At 36.7% G+C, this 16,997-nt stretch overlaps 1 long non-coding RNA gene across 1 annotated transcript in view; it reads left to right on the top strand.

Moving 5' to 3' along the window:
- Positions 1-8,505: 8,505 nt before the first annotated feature.
- LOC134808279 (uncharacterized) overlaps positions 8,506-16,997 on the top strand; it is a 304,981-nt gene continuing 296,489 nt past the window's right edge. The window contains exon 1 of the long non-coding RNA XR_010150893.1: positions 8,506-8,772. This is a non-coding gene — a long non-coding RNA (uncharacterized LOC134808279). The remainder of the gene's footprint in view (positions 8,773-16,997) is intronic.

The raw sequence follows: 16,997 nt of genomic DNA, 5'->3' as shown, positions 1-16,997 counted from the left end.
GTAGGTATATACCACATTTTGCTGGATAGAAACGGGTTTCTCCTACTTTTTGGCTGTTGTGAATAATACTGCTATGCACTCTAGCCTGGCTAACACGGTGAAACCCCATCTCTACTAAAAACACAAAAAATTAGCCAGGCCTGGTGACACGCGCCCGTAGTCCCAGCTACTTGGGAGGCTGAGGCAGGAGAATCGCTTGAACCTGGGAGGTGGAGGTTGGAGTGAGCTGAGATTGCACCACTGCACTCCAGCCTGTGTGACAGAGCAAGACTCTGTCTCAAAAAAAAAAAAAAATTTCTAAGTCTACAAAACAAGTTGTTTAGCATCACATACATAGACAAAAAAGTATTGCTTGGATGACTCCCAACTTTTAAAAGCTACTGAATTAGAACATATTATATATTGGAACACAGTGACAGCATATAACAGTATTACCTCGTGCCTTATTACAATGGCTAATCTTAGCCACGAACATAGTTTCTGGTGGCTTTGTCTCACACATTTGAGAAAAATAGATATTAGTTTCCACTTTTCTGTGAACTCACTCATGACGTCTCACCTTACTTTTTAAAAATAGAGCCAGTATTAGGTTACTTCTAAAATACATTTTTGGCAATGACTACAATTTATTTGAAATAATATTTCTACAAGCATCAGGATCATCTTGCATTATCAGGCATTCTTATGTATTTCTAATACACTTAAAATTATATGTATATTTGATTAATATTCAATAAAGTTTTTATAAGGTTATAATCCAGAGTCGTGATTTACAAATCACTTGTTTTTTTTTGTATTACATTTGGAGAGTGAATATCCATAATGGATGAGATGTATGTAGGTTTAGTCATAGAAAAATTATGTAGAAGTAAAGATATCTAGAAGATTCTCTAACAGAAGGAATCTAGATTTTTCTCTGTTAAACCAGGATAAATAAGAATAATAAAGTAACTATTTTGAGTAAATCTAAATGAAGGAAAGAATTAGGTTCTATTGTATGATCTTTGGTGGTTCCAGTTAGGATATGAAGGCTCTATAGCTGTGATAGACTATTTTCAGGATGCCTTTCTCAGACAAAACTACACATTTCAGTGTCTGATAGATTAATTTTTGTCAGTCCTTCAGCTTGCGTGGCTCTTGCTCATTTAATCACTTTTATCATTAAAGACACCAGAGTAAAATGATATCCCCACGTTCACACAAGAATCAATGATAGAAAAGAATGTTAAAATGCTTAGTTCATGATTGTCTAGTTTATTTCATAGCCCTAGAAACACTCTATGTCATTTATCTCAAGCTATTTTAAATTCTTCCATGGTGTTTCTCCTTAAGAATATGTTGTGTTTCCAGCACACCTTTTTTTTTTTTCCAGAGGGAAATACGAATTAATTTCTTGCTAGTGCTGTGATGGTTCTACTTTCATTTATATCAAATGCATTTTATAAATCCTACAGGTTTGCTTTGGATTGTTTATAGAAATATACTGAGAAGAAAAGGAAATGATTGCTAAGCTGGATTTCAGTCATGGAGTAATCAGAGACTTTCATGGAGTTCATTTTATTCCTTATTTATGATTTATAGTTTTTTTTTAACTGCCTGTAAGGTACATGAAGGGGAATAAGCCAGAACACTATGAAAATATACATAAATGTTTACTCAAGTGTGTTATTTTCACCTGATAACAATTTTTTTAAAATTAAAAAATTCTCTATTGGAGCATATTTTTCAGAGCAAGAGCAACTCGCTCAGTTTTTTCCCTCTGCTTTGTTTTGCTTGTATTTAGTTTTTTTTTTTTCAAATTGCAAGAGAAGAGGCAAAAGTTTTATTCTCCCAGAAGAAAGTGCACTCACTACAACTTCATCATGCCAAAAGTTGAAAAGCAGGAGAATGTGATAATTATGCTGTAACTACTGTTTCTCAAAGGGCACAGGCAAGAGGTAAACATAAGTAAACAATCAGGCTTAACACATAATCTAAAGCATAAAGGAGCCTTGCACAGTCCTGAAATTTATAGCACCATTCTCAAAATCAAAATCTGCCTGTATAGTGAGGGGTGTGTGTGTGTGTGTGTGTGTTCACCTTTTATTCTTGAATAACCTCCCACGAGATACTAACACCCAATGAGTTGAAAAGTGAAAATTTCGAACAATAGCAAGCACCGAATAACTGTTTTGACTGAAATGCACCCATTTTTCTGGGTTAACAATTATATCTGGTATAAATATGCACCAGAATGAGGAAATCTGTGGGTCCAATGATAAGCCACAACATCCCTCTCACAATGATATCAAAAGTACACATGATGAAAAGTGCATTATTAACACTGTAATCCCAGATGCTAGCTGGTGGTTGTGTTCAAATAGCAGTGAAGTTTAAAGCACTTGGGCTCTGGAATCAGAATGCCAGGCTTAATTATGGCTCTGTATTGTCTAGCTGCTTGATCTTAGGTGAGCTACTTAATTAAACTTTGTGGTACTCAATTTTCTTTTCTGTAAAATGTGTATATTGACAGTACTTACCTTATTTTTATTGTTGGGATTAAATATGCTATTTAACTATAAAGTGTATTAAAAGGCTTAGTATGATGCCAGGCACTTACTACTTAGTAAAATAAGTTTTGGATATACTAGAATACAAAATGATTTTCTTGGTGATTAAAGGAAAGATCTCTACTGACTCACTAAAACAAAATAAAGTAATGCAGCAAGTGAATTAGGGAAAGAAATAAACTAAGAGATGTTAGAAATGTTTAGCACTCTCTGATTTTCAGTAGAAGAAAAGTACGACCTTATTATGCCAGAATTATAGCTTAATTCAGGGCAGACTACGGGCTGCTTGTGGAATCTTTGTGACAGAAAACTCAAGTTAGATATCACTGGGTTTAACAGCAAGAATTCTACAGTACAGAGGATTAATTTTATAAATTTTATTTTATATTAAGTTCTGGGGTATATGTGCAGGATGTGCAGGCTTGTTACATAGGTAAAAGTATGCCATGGTGGCCAGCTGTACCTATCAACCCATCACCTAGCTATTAAACCCAGCATACATTAGCTATTTTTCTTGATGCTCTCCCTCCCTCCCATCCCTGGACAGGACTCACACTGTGTTGTTTCTCTCCCTGTGACCATGTGTTCTCATTGTTCAGTTCCCACTTATGAGTAAGAATATATGGTGTTTGGTTTTCTGTTCCTGCATTAGTTTGCTGAGGATAATGGCTTCCAGCTCCATCCATGTTCCTGGAAAGAACATGATCTCATTCCTTTTTATGGTTGCATAGTATTCCCTGGTGTATATGTACTACATTTTCTTTATCCAGTCTATCATTTATGGACATTTGGGTTGATCCCATGTCTTTGCTATTGTGAATAGTGCTGCAATGAACATACACATGCATATATCTTTATAATAGAATAATTTACATTCCTTTGGGTATACCAGTAATGGGATTGCTGGGTCAAATGGTATTTCTGTTTCTAGGTCTTTGAGGAATTGCCACACTGTCTTCCACAATGGTTGAACTAATTTGCTTTCCCACCAACCGTGTAAAAGCATTCCTATTTCTCTGCAGCCCTGCCAACATCTGTTTTTTCTTGACTTTTTAGTAATCGTCATTCTGAATGGCATGAGATCGTACCTCATTCTGGTTTTGATTTGCATTTCTCTAATGGTCAGTGATGTTGAGCTTTTTTTCATGTTGGTTGGCCGCACAAATGTTTTCTTTTGAGAAATGTCTGTTCATCTCCTTTGCCCAGTTTCTAATGGGATAGTTTGTTTTTTACATGTAAATTTGTTTAAGTTCCTTGTAGACTCTGGATATTAGACCTTTGTCAGATGGATAAGTTGCAAAAAATTTCTCCTGTTCTGTAGTTTGTCTGTTCACTCCGATGATAGTTGCTTTTGCTGTGCAGAAGCTCTTTAGTTTAATTAAATCCTATTTGTCAATTTTTGCTTTTGTTGCAATTGCTTTTGACATTTTCATCATGAAATCTTTGCCCATGCATATATCCTAAATGCTGATGCCTAGATTTTCTTCTAGGATTTTTATAGTTTTGGGTTTTACACTTAAGTCTTTAATGATAATGGATTTTTTTTCTTTTTGGTTTTTGTTTTTCCAAATGTTAAATGTGTAATGCTGTAGTACCCATTGCTTAACATTTGCTTTTTGGTATTGAACAGTATATTTAATGCATGCCAATTTTCATGAAAGCATGATATAAGAGTAAATATTTTGACAATAACAGCAGCAACAAAAACAGTCCCATAGACAGTCTGTATTCCCAAATACATAGGAATGTTAATATCTATTGTTTTTCTGCAATCTAGTCTAAATCATTCTATATTTTCTGATGGTTTCACCATAACCAGACTTCTCCACAACAATATTCAATGCTAGAAGACAGCATAGCAGCACCTCTTTTCTACGATAAAGGCAACATACGTTTTATAACATGCAAGACCACAGATAATGTAATTACACTGAAATCTTTTTGAAGACATTACTAGAGGTTGATATTCAGATAATAAAGAAATGAATAGAAAGACTTCCTGAAAACATCAGGAATACAAGACTCCGATGTTAGAACTGTAAGGCTATGACTGTAGGGCTACAATTGGAAGATTCAGAATATTAGGATTATAGAATTAATAATCAAAAATGTGAAGTTTATAGTTATAGAATAGAGTGTAATTGTCATAAATCTTGACAATAACTTATATAACTAAGAAAACTTGGGAAGAAAGTGAAAGTATACAGAAAAAAAGGTAAATGTGATCGTTGATTTTATTCCATGGCTATAAATAAAATAGCCATGAAATACAATATACCCTTAAAACTGATAAACTAGTAATAGAAGTACAAAGATATTTAATAGTAAAATGTTAAATACTAATAAAGGTAATATAATCTGCTAAAATTGATGATGAAGGAGAGAGAAATTGGGAAAAAAGAAAACTTATTCTATGTACTTTCATCACTGGTTGTGAAGTATGTCAGAAGGAACTATGTAAGTAATTTTTTTTTTTTTTTGAGACAGAGTCTCACTCTGTCACCCAGGCTGGAGTGCAGTGGCATGATCTCTGCTCACTGCAACCTCCAACTCCTGAGTTCAAGCGGTTATCCTGTCTCAGCCTCCAAGTAGCTGGGATTACAGGTGTGCACCACCATGCCTGGCTAATTTTTGTATTTTTAGTAGAGACAGGTTTTCACCATGTTGGCCAGGCTGGTCTCGAACTCCTGACCTCAGGTGATCTGCCTGCCTCGGCCTTCCAAAGTGCTGGTATTACAGGTGTGAGCCACCACTCCTGGCCATAAGTAATTATTTAAGTGTACAACTCTGATAAACTTTGTAGTCCTTATGTTAAATCATAATGGTGGAAATAACCACTTGAAAATCATTCTTCCTTTTAACTAGAAAAAAAAGTCTTGCAAATTACCAGGAACACACACACATACAGGCGCCCTCCACCACACCCGGCTAATTTTTGTATTTCTAGAAGAGACGGGGTTTCGCTATCTTGGTCAGGCTGGTCTTGAACTCCTGACCTCGTGATCCACCCACCTCGGCCTCCCAAAGTGCTGGGATTACAGGTCTGAGCCATTTCTTAGACTGGTAAACATCTAAAGATCGACAACACACTATACTGACAAATGTATTGGGAAACAGTATAAATTGGTATGGTTTATATGAAGTGCAATTTAGCAGTATATTGCAAAGATAAAAATAAATACATTCTTTAACCTGGCAATTCAATTTCAAAAAAATTATCCTGTAAACTCCAACATGTTTTAAATGACATGTGTACAAGTTATTCATTGTAGCATAATTGGTAATAGCAAAAGATTGAAAATAGTAAAATGTTTATCAATAGCGGACTTATTAAATAAATAATAAAATTACACAATGGAAGAGGAAAAGTATAGAAAATTTTGTTTTATGTATTTATATGAAATAATGTTGAAGATATATGTCTTAGTCTGTTCAGTCTTCTATAATAAAATATTATAAACTGGGTAACTTACGAAGAGCATAAATTTATTTCTCAGAATTCTAGAGCCCGAAAAATCCAAAATCAAGGTGCAGGAAGGTTTGGTGTCAGGTGAGGCCCACTTCCTGGTTCATAGATGGTGCTTTCTTGCTGTGACCTCACACGATGGAAGGGGTAAGGAGTCTTTCTCAGGCCACTTTTTAAGGGCTCTAATTCTATTTACAAAAGCATGACCATCACTTTCCAAATGTTCTACCTCTTAATAGGGGTTCGGATTTCACTACATGAATTTTGGAAGGACACAAACATTTAGATCATAGCATATAATAGGTTAAAAAAGAAATGGACAGAAGAGTGCAAGCTAGCATTAAAGCAAAATGTAAAAAGAAAATCTCAGTATGAGTATTAAATATCATCAGATGCATGTCTAAAAACCTGCACAGTAATTTATTCTAGGGAGGAGAACTGAACGGTACGTGCAGAGGTAGGGAGGAAATTTTATTTTGACCCTTTTTGTACATTTTTGAGTGTCATAGCAGTAGTACTTACTATGTTTAAAATAAACTTAAGAAACAAAAAGAGGCATTCATTTTTGTCATCTGTGAACTCAATGAAAATGGTTCACTAAAGTAGTTTGAATGGATTAGTTTGAGGGGAAAATAGAGAGTGAGAAATTGGAGAAAGGATAATAAAATGTAAGTATAGAAACACATATTTTAATAAGTTTGTCCGTGTTTGGGGTTATAAATAAGGATAATATGATCAAAAAATTTCTTTAGATATATAATATCAATAGATAGTGAGATAAATATAGATAATAAAGAAAGATAAATAATACTTCAGTATATGTTCATGTCGTTAGGGAGATTATCCAATATTTAGAATATATATTTTTTAAGTCTAGGAGGCTACTTATTAAAAATAATGACAATGGTTTTGAACACTGGATTTTTTTTCTGATAGGAATTAGATAAAACTACGTGCTATCTATTTAGGCCACTTTGATTTGGTGCCAATAAGAACATTTTATATGCATCTGTTTATATGATGAAGGAGGAAGATGATAACTGAGTAGATCAAACAAAGCTGCCGGATCGTGGGACAGGTCAATCCTGGTGGGCAGACAGCATGGTGTACTGTCTGTCTCCTCCCTGCTGTCCCTGCTACTTTCAGATTCCACCAATAACCATAATGTTTGCGGGTTGAAGGAGTGAGAAATGAAGGAGTGGCGCTCTGTAGATCTAGCACCACTAAACAAATGGAAAACAGTTATTATGTGAAAAAGAGAGATGGAGAAAATTTATGAAGTGCTTCTATTTCAAGACCTATAATTATATAGAAATGTATTTTGCTCTCCATTCCAACATACCTTCTACTCCTGTTAATCTGTAACTCTTGGGAAAATTTATTTTGCTTATTGCATCTGCCTCTCACCATCCAGTTCACACCCAACCCCAACCATGATCACCCACACCCAAATGTCTTCTCTCCTCCTACCTCTTTTTGATGTGCTCTTCATTGGCTTTCTATTTCCATAATGTAAAACTTATTCCACTTTCTCACCTTGTCCTCCTCTAACATGTCATATCCTACTGCCCACACCAGCAGGCTCTCTACCATCTTCTACTCCAAGTTCACTTTTGGATCACTCAACTGACAACATAGGAAATCGAGTAGAGCTACTGCACAGCATTTTAGCAGATAAATATTACACATAATGCAGCATCTAGCACACTTCCCATGAATTGAGCAGGGTTAGTCAATGTTATTTTAGATAATTAATAAATTTCAGGAGAGGGAGATTTTTGCTTAATTAAAAACTACTCTGTTAACAGAGCTGCCTACAGAGAATCAGGCTCTTTTTTTTTTTTTTTTTTTTTTTCAAAGTAGGATTTTCGTTCTGGACAACTAACTCCTAGTTTACTGCAATAGAAATTTCTTCATTAAGTAGGCAGTTGCTCTGAAAGATGCCTAAAATCCTTTCCAAATTTTAAGTTTGTAATCACTAGATTCATTTTCTACCTATCATTGAAGTTGAATCCTGTATCTATCTGCATTGCTTGTGAAGAAGTCAAGTTGTGTGTAGTAAAGTGATTTATTTTTTATGTAAGATATTAGTTCTATATCAAAATATTCCTACCTTCAAAAATAGTTAACCAGGCCAGGTGCAGTGGCTCACACTTGTCATCCCAGCACTTTGGGAGGCTGAGGCAGGCAGATCACAAGGTCAGGAGATTGAGACCATCCTGGCCAACATTCTGAAACCACTTCGCTACTGAAAATACAAAAATTAACCTGATGTGGTGGTGCACGCCTGTAATCCCAGCTATTCAGGAGGCTGAGGCAGAAGAATCACTTAAACCTAGGAAGCGGAGGTTGAAGTGAGCCAAGATCGAGCCACTGCACTCCAGCCTGGCGACAGAGTGACACTCCCCCTCAAAAAAAAAAAAAAAATAGTTAACCAGCTTAAATATGCAACTAGCTTTTTCTGGAGGGGTTTTACTGAAATGAGTTTAGACAGAGACTGCACAGGCCTCCAGCACTGCAAGGGCAACCCAGAAGAGAGACAACTTGCTAAGCCTTTCAAAAGAATGGGGAAGTATTGGTTCCAGACCTGCTGCAGAGAGAGGCTCAAAGAGACTCGGCACTGGCAGAACAAAGAAACCTAGGAGGGAAGCTTTGCTCCAAAAGAGAGGTTTTGCTTCAGGAGAAGACTGTTCCAAGGAAAGAGAGACTGGCTGTTTCAAACTCAAAAAAGCTGATCTTATGGCTCTTAGCAAAATAGTGAGTAGAAAAGAAATATTAACTTGAATCCAGCTGAGAGAAGTGGATCAAAGTAAACCTACTGCATGTCTAGGAAAAGAGCAATGACTGTTTCTTGTACTTAGCTTTTGCCTGCTTTTCTTTCATTCTATAGTTTGCATTTTTCTATTATTTACGGTTGATAAATGTGCTTTGATTCTATAATCTCTTTTTGTTTGTTTTCTCTATACCATTCATATTTAATTCTAGGAACATTTGTGGATGTCTGTTATGGAGCAGACACTACACAAAACACTGCAGTTTACAAAATGAGTAGGACATGGCCCCTTCTCATGTGAACCTATTAGCCTAATATGTAGCCACACAACTCATGGCAGTAACAGTGAGTTGTTAAAAGGCATAGGCTTTTGGAATAAGTGAGAGAGACAGACAGAGAGAGAGAGAGAGAGAGAGATTCACATTCTGATTTTATCATCTACATTATTTAAAGGATTAAGTTTAGTAAATTAGATTCTTGTCTTCAGTTTCCTTATTTGTGAAATGTGGATATGTCCCATGGATTGTAAATTAAAGATTAAATAAGATCATGTATGTATGTATATATACATAAAGCAAAAAAAGTGCCCAGCACATAATACATTTTAAATAAGTGTTAACTACTGTGATTATTTCCACCATTACTGCCACCATAGTTATTCTAGAAAGATGCTATGGCATCATTTGTATATATTACAATTAATATTATCTGGAAGAGGACTGGAGAAGATACTGGGAAGGATATTTCTGACTCAGGCTTTGAAGGATTAAACCATTTCTTTGTTGGAAAGAAGACAAAGGCATTTCTAGCAGAAAATATGAGGAAACATATTTGAGAAACTTTGTTTATTGAGTGCTAAAAGATCCAATTCTCAGTTGTAAATGGCATTAAACCAGATAGATATCTGCTTTCCTCTGAGATACATTTTTGGCTTCTTTCTACCTTGCTGTCTGCTGCAGGAGTTGACCTGTATGGAAGGTATCAATAGGTTCTTATGGTTCCAGCCAATGGGATTCCCCAAGAAAATACTAGAAGGAGGGAGGAAACAAATCAAGACATTATTTCCCAAGTTTCCTCCCTAGGAGGTAGTCTTGGGCCAGTTGTGTCCATTGATGAATATGTTCACTATTCCTCACATTGTGGCCTGTTCTACCCCTGAGTCTCTTTGTATCTAGGTTCTAGCAATCTCTCCCTTACCTTCTTGCTTTAGGTCTAGGTTGGCAACAAATCTTCTGTTGAAAGGTCCAGGTTCTTGGATGATTCCTTTATAGAAAGAGTGTCCAATCTTTTGGCTTCCCTGGACCACACTGGAAGAAGAATTGCCTTAGGCCACACATAAAATACACTAATGGTAGCTAATGAGCTAAACAAATTCACAAAAATATCTCATAATATTTTAAGAAAGTTTACAAATTTGTGTTGGGCCAAAGGTTGGACAAGCTTGCTTTGTAATATCCCATTTTCTGTCTACTTCATTGTAATTCATATTTTTATAACTAAACTCTTGTAGAGTTTTACTGATATGAGTATACGTTCCATTTCCTGTTACAACTTTTCTTATAGAAGTACTGATGGATTTATTAAAACTTTGTTCATTCATTTCATTTATTCTATCATAAAACAAACATCTGTCAAGTGCTTATCAGGGTGCTGCTAAATACTGCCTGGTCTCATAGAGTTTACAATCCAGTGTAAGATATATACAAGTAAATAGTAATGACAAAGTAGTATAACAGATGTTAAAATAAAGGATGTAAAGGTGCTTAGGAACATATCTCAATGACATCTGACCTGGATGTAACCGGGTGACAAGTATGCAATGTGAGGTTTGTTCAGTGAAAAAGAAAGTGTAAAGCATAATGGAAGTGAGAATACAGACATTTAGTGTACAGTAAGATGGTGCTACACTTTGGGAATGGTAATGAATAACGAAGAATGAAACACAGTGAATCTAGCTGTACACATTTTGTCCAAAGAATTAATCACAGAAGCCCTGTGATGAGAATGGTCCATTGAACCTTTACCTGAACTGATTTGGATGTGGTCCTTGTCTTAGGTGGATTTGGGGATGCTCTGACCTCATTGGATAGAGTCAACTGTCTCTCCTAATTGGTGGACAGGACCTGGGCTACAATATGTATCTGCAAAGTGCAATCTTAAGTCCTCTTACTCAAATTTATCTTCTATATCTCAGAAACAATATTATTTCCTACTCCTCTACCATTGTTTATCGCTTTTCACTTTAAACTGTATCAAATTATGGTTGATACCTGTTTTATTGAGGGTTCTCCAGAACAACAAGACCAATAGTATGGCTAAATAGATACTTATTTGAAGGAATTGGCTCATTTGATTGTGGAAGCTAGCAAATCTGAGACCAGCAAGCTGGAGACCCAGGGAAAATTTGATTTTATAGTCTTGAGTCTAAAGGAAGATCAGAGACAGAATTCCTTCTTCTTCAGGGGACCTCAGTCTTTTCTCTTAGGGCCTTTGACAGATGGGATGAGACTTATCCACACTATGTAGGGTAAACTGTTTTACTCAGTCTGTTAATGTAAACATTAATTACATCTAAACATATTTTCACAGCCACACCTAGACTAGTGTTTGACCAAACAACTTGGTATCATTGCCTAGCCATGTTGACACATAAAAGTAATCATCACAATGCCCATGACCTCCATGTCTTCTCTACCTGCTTCCTTGCCCAACCTTTAGCATTCCAGTCCCATCAGTTTCAATTACTTTTTCAAAGGGCATAAAGGAGGTGTTTTTGTTTGTTTGTTTGTTTGTTTTTTTGACAGAGTCTCGTTATACTGTCGCCCAGCCTGAGTGCCATGGTGCGATCTCAGCGCACTGTAACCTCTGCCTCCCAGGTTCAAGCGATTCTCCTGCCTCAGCCTCCTGAATAGGTGGGGTTACTGGTGCCTGTCACCAGGCCTGGCTGATTTTTTTGTATTTTTTTAGTAGAGACGGGGTTTCACCATGCTGGCCAGGCTGGTCTTGAACTCCTGACCTAGTGATCTGCCCGCCTCAGCCTCCCAAAGTGCTGGGATTACAGGCATGAGCCACTGCACCTGGCCCAAAGGGTTTTTTTTTAAACACTAATTCTAGTGACTTTTTGACTACTCTGGGCCTTTTGGTAACTTCTGGTATGCTTGGTCACCTCCACCCTCATGGAACCACTCTTTTCTTTTTTATTTATAGTCAATGCTAGATCTTTCTTACTGCGTATCTGATCAACTGTGAGCATTCCCCAAGGCTTAGTTCTGAGTTTGGAGTTCTCTCCTTCTAATTCCCATTTTTGGAGAACACATTTATTATACTGGTTTCGACTGTTAAATCTGTGCCTGTTCTTTCAAATTTTCTTATGTCTTGAACTTTCATCCAGGAGCTGTCTTTGTACTATTAAACTTTTTATCTAATTATAATTGGTAAATTACATCCAATTTACCAGTAAAATTGTCTGTTTTTTTCCCCTATAGCTTCTTGCTGTCTCTTCTATCTTATAATTGGCTATTAAATAATTCCACCTTAAACAACTTTGATTATATAACTCTTCTGATTCAAAATCACAATCACTCTTACTTCAAGTCTAAGCTACCTTACCTACTTGTCACTTGTCAATGTATTTCATAATTTCACTACCTGTCTGATGATCTTTTATGCTTTTACTTTACAACATGTTCTGATTAGGTAAATTCACTCACTGCCAACAAATTCATTTTGTCCATTCATGATTAGGTAATCATTCCTATGTTGGATGCTGAGAATACAGAAATGAACAAAACATGGCCTTTGCCCTTCAGATCCTGACAGTAGCAGATCAGTGCCAGATATACAGGAAGTCAATGAAGGACTTATCTGCACACAGCTCATGCTAATACAATTCAGCCTATGACTAAGCATTTTAGTAGTTGCATAAACCAGATTTAGTGTGCAAGTGACTTTTCTAATAGGGGAGTAAGGTATAAAAGGAAGGTCAGTAGAAGTCAGGGATCAATGTGTACCCATACAAATAAACATTGGTTTCACTCTTTCTGACACACATTCTCAGTTTTCACTAGTCCCATGTTATTTTAATAGGTTAAAGAGAGTCAGCTTTGCAACAGCTCTAGAGGGATTAGGCTGAACTGCAGGGTGGCAGTTTATGAATGGCTATTCAAAATTGCGTAGTTCCATATACAAAATGACACTCAAATCAGAGAAAGCCCTGCTCTTTCTCATCTGTCTCTGTAAGTATTCCTTCTTCAGAATGTTTTATTTCTCTTGCCAAGTACTTAAATTTGACCTGCCCTTTAAAGCCCATGTCAAGAATTACTTCTTTGATAAAACTTGTTTGTTTGTTCCTTGCCTGATTAGTCTGGCTGTCATTGATCTTTTTCTATAAACAAACATTTAATTTAATATTCAATGATTTTATAATGTTATTATTTGCACTGATTTTATTTGTGTTAGTCTTATTTGTTCTAACTAAGTGATAAGTACTTCAGGACAAGGACATGCCTTATATTTATTTTTACCCTCTAACAGTACTAGCATAGTGCTCAGAAGGTAGTAGATGCTCAAAAAATTAGTTGACTAATTTTCTTTTTGTATAAAATGAGCAATGAGGAATATAGAACCAATGCTTATTGAACATCTAACATGTGCCAGGCACAATGGGAGCATATTATATATAATGTCTAACTTAATAATCACAACAGCAGAGTGAGGGAGATATTCTCATTCCCAGTTTTCAGATGAGAAAGCAGAAACTTCTAAAGGTTAAACAATTTGGCTAGGGTTATCATAATTTGTCATTGTCTGATCCAATCTTTGAATGTAGGTCTGTCTAAATTCAAAGCTCATGTGTTCCCAAATCTATCGTGCTGCCTTCTTATTATACACTCTTCCTGTAGTAGATACTAAAATGTGCTGCCCAGATTTCCCCTTGAGGACTTAGGTGGCCATTTTTCCCAGGATTTGGGAGAGTCTGTGGTTGAGAGTGTTGTGTCCCTCTCTGGGACTTGACCTCAGTTGAAGAGAGCATCTTCATCTAAGGGGATGTCCCCTTCCCAGAGCAATTCACATCCACTGATTGTTCCATGTCAGGGTATAAAGGCCTAGCCTCTTGTGCCATTTTGGGATTACTTTGAATAGCATCTCAGCTCCAGAGATCTTGACAGTACTGGCTAAGACTGGGCCTACATTACACTTCAACCCTCCCCTCTACCTAGTCCTTCTCTCTTCACTATGATATCTCTCTATTTATCTGAAGAACTACCCTCAATAAACTTCTATGAAAATCTCTGCTTTAGAGTCTGCTTTTCAAGGAACTGACCTGCAGCCTGCATCATGTTGCGAACTAAATGATTATCAGAAGTATGCGACATGTTCTTGTGTGTTCCTCATGAAGCATGCTATCATACTTTCACAGAAACTTTCAATACGTACCGTGAATGCTAAAGCTAGCTGTAAGGTTGTATTAGCCCATCTTAACACTATAAAGAACTGCCTGAGACTGGGTAATCTATAAGGAAAAGAAATTTAATTGACTCACAGTCCATATAGCTGGGAGGCCTCAGGAAACTTACAATCATGGCATAAGGCAAAAGGGAAGAAAGACACATCTTACATGGCAGCAGGAGAGAGAGCATGCAGAGGAAACTGCCACTTTTAAACCATCAGACCTCATGAGAACTCCCTCACTATCATAAGAACGGCATGGGGGAAACCACCACCATGATCCAATCACCTCCCACCAGCTCCCCCTCTGGACACGTTGGGAATTACAATTTGAGATGAGATTTGGGTGGGGACACAGAGCCAAACCATATCAAAGGTGTTACTACTACTGTATTTTTCTCCCTCCTTACTTCCAAGTCCAAGCAAAATAAATTATTTCCATGAACAGGGAGGCACAGACTTTGTTGTCTTCCTCCCACAAAGTGATTCCCTTAAACTGATGCAAATTGTATAGCTACTATGCATGACAGTATATGTGAGCCGATTTTCTCAGAAAATGGAAGTAGAATTCTCATTCAAATTATTTGAGACTATGCAGAACATGTGAGGGGAATGACTGACTCATTGCAGTTACAAGAAATACTTACATTGATCCTTTTCCAATTCTGATGACATTTGATTAAAACCAGAGTCCTCATTTTTAAAGTTATATTTTTTGGCATATGATTAAATTCCAAATTTTACCTTTTACATAAAGATTATAAAAACAAACTCTAAGTCACTGCTTGTGAATCTAACATGTCTTTGATTTCAATTCTTTCATGCCTTTGTTACAACAGAATATCAAGTGAAAGCTTAGCTCTAATTGAACATTCTCCTTGCACCTAGACTACTACCATGCATATGCATATGCAGTTGTTGTTTAGGCCATGGTTGGAATATTACCAAAAATAGAAAAGTCAATTTTCAGTTGTCAGTCAGTATGTAGAGCACAGCCTACTAATAAAAGTTAGCTGGTGACTATTAAGGCACCAGAATTTAAATTTGAGGGCAAAGCAGAGATGTGTACTGAGAAATGACTTTCTGAATTCCTTAGGGAGCAATGTACCCTTTGCCCAGACAGAAGCTTTATGTAGAGAAAATGTGAGATAAGAAAAAAAGTAGTGTAATTCGGAAATCAAAAACAACTCTCAACCTATAGAAACCCAACTCCTGGACAGACAACTAAAAGTAAAGACAGATATGGAAGAGGGAAAGAGCCAAAATAAGTGTATGTAGTTATATAAGTCTTGATCTTTTATTTTATTTTTCATTTAGTTAAATGGATCTGAATAAACCAATGAAAGATTTGCCTCTACTTGCCCATTTCGGTTTCATCTAGGAGCTTCTGGTGTTTCCTAGCTGGTAATTTGTTGTTCCTGGGTCTTTAGATTTCACTTTGCTGAGTCTTTGGATTTTGTGTTTTGCCTTTTTCTTACATGATGTCCCTTCTTTCAGACATCCTATAGTAAGAGCTCACAGCTGTGCTGTGATCCCTTGACATGGCTTTAGCAGCCAATCACAGCCAAGCTGTAATATAAAGTAATCTCATCCCATGTAGCATAATTGATCATCAGATTCAGTATCATTGAGGAGAAAAGAAAAGAGGGCCCATTGTGCATTGTTATATGCCAGACAACATAGTACAAAGGGTACCTATCAAGGTTGGTTATTGCTGGTGTAGCTCAGAGCTTTAAAGCTTTCAACACCTTGGTCAGAAGCAAGAAAAGAGCCAACACAAGACCTGGGAAGCTGAGAAGGTTGACAAGCGTTAATAGTGCCATTATCTCAAGATAATGCTAAGCTGATAAAATATTTGGCCATGGCCTAGGTTTTTATTTCCCATGGAAATATGGGTTTCAAATACTGCAATCTATCACAGAATCTCAAGGGACTGCACATTTTGTAATGTATTAAATTCATGTAAACTGCCACTATGAAGACAGGAAATCTAATTTAGGGGAAAATATTCCAGCATAATAAGGAGGCTAAACTGAGGTGGCCACATTATGGACACACTGGCTTTCTGGCTTACTATTTTCTTAATCAAAGAACATGTCAGTGGGAAGGCCGCCAAAAATGATATGGGATTCATAGCTGTCAGTTATGAGATGCACACAACAGGTAAATTAATATTTGGTGATAGGCTTCTGGTCCATGGGGCTTGACAGCTTTGGCACTACAAATGAGATCAGATTCTTTGTCATAATCAACCAAATATAATTATTCTCTGGTTGTCACTAGGCTGTTCAGGAATCCACATTAACTCTTTCAGGCCACCAAGAGCTCTTCGTATTTTTTTTTTTTTCCTAGAAATTCACCGGTCACTGAGAAAATTGATGGAAAGGGTTACTGGCCTGTAGTTTTTGTACTGTATAACCAGAGCTTTGAAATGGAAGAAACCACATGGATTCTGTGACAACAGAACCCCTCCACTCCAGGTCCCTAGAGATGTAGGGAATTGCCACAGATCATACTTCTCGCTAGTGGCAGAGTAGGGACTTGAACTCATTTCCACTCAATTAAGTACAACTTACTAAAAAAGAATAATTTGTGGAATACTCTGATGTACATACTCTACTTTGAGCATAACCAAACCCTGTGAGAAAGACAAAGAAAAAGCAAAGACCCAGTGGTGAAGTGACTTACCTACTGTCAAGCAAAGTTGGGAGTGTAACCTGGTTCCTCTGATTCTGAGCTTCATGCTCTTCTTACTACACTG

Source organism: Pan troglodytes, chromosome 15 (assembly GCF_028858775.2).
Source record: "Pan troglodytes isolate AG18354 chromosome 15, NHGRI_mPanTro3-v2.0_pri, whole genome shotgun sequence".
Taxonomy (NCBI): domain Eukaryota; kingdom Metazoa; phylum Chordata; class Mammalia; order Primates; family Hominidae; genus Pan; species Pan troglodytes.
Note: the sequence above shows the minus strand (reverse complement) of the source record. Positions and strands in the feature narration are given on the sequence as shown.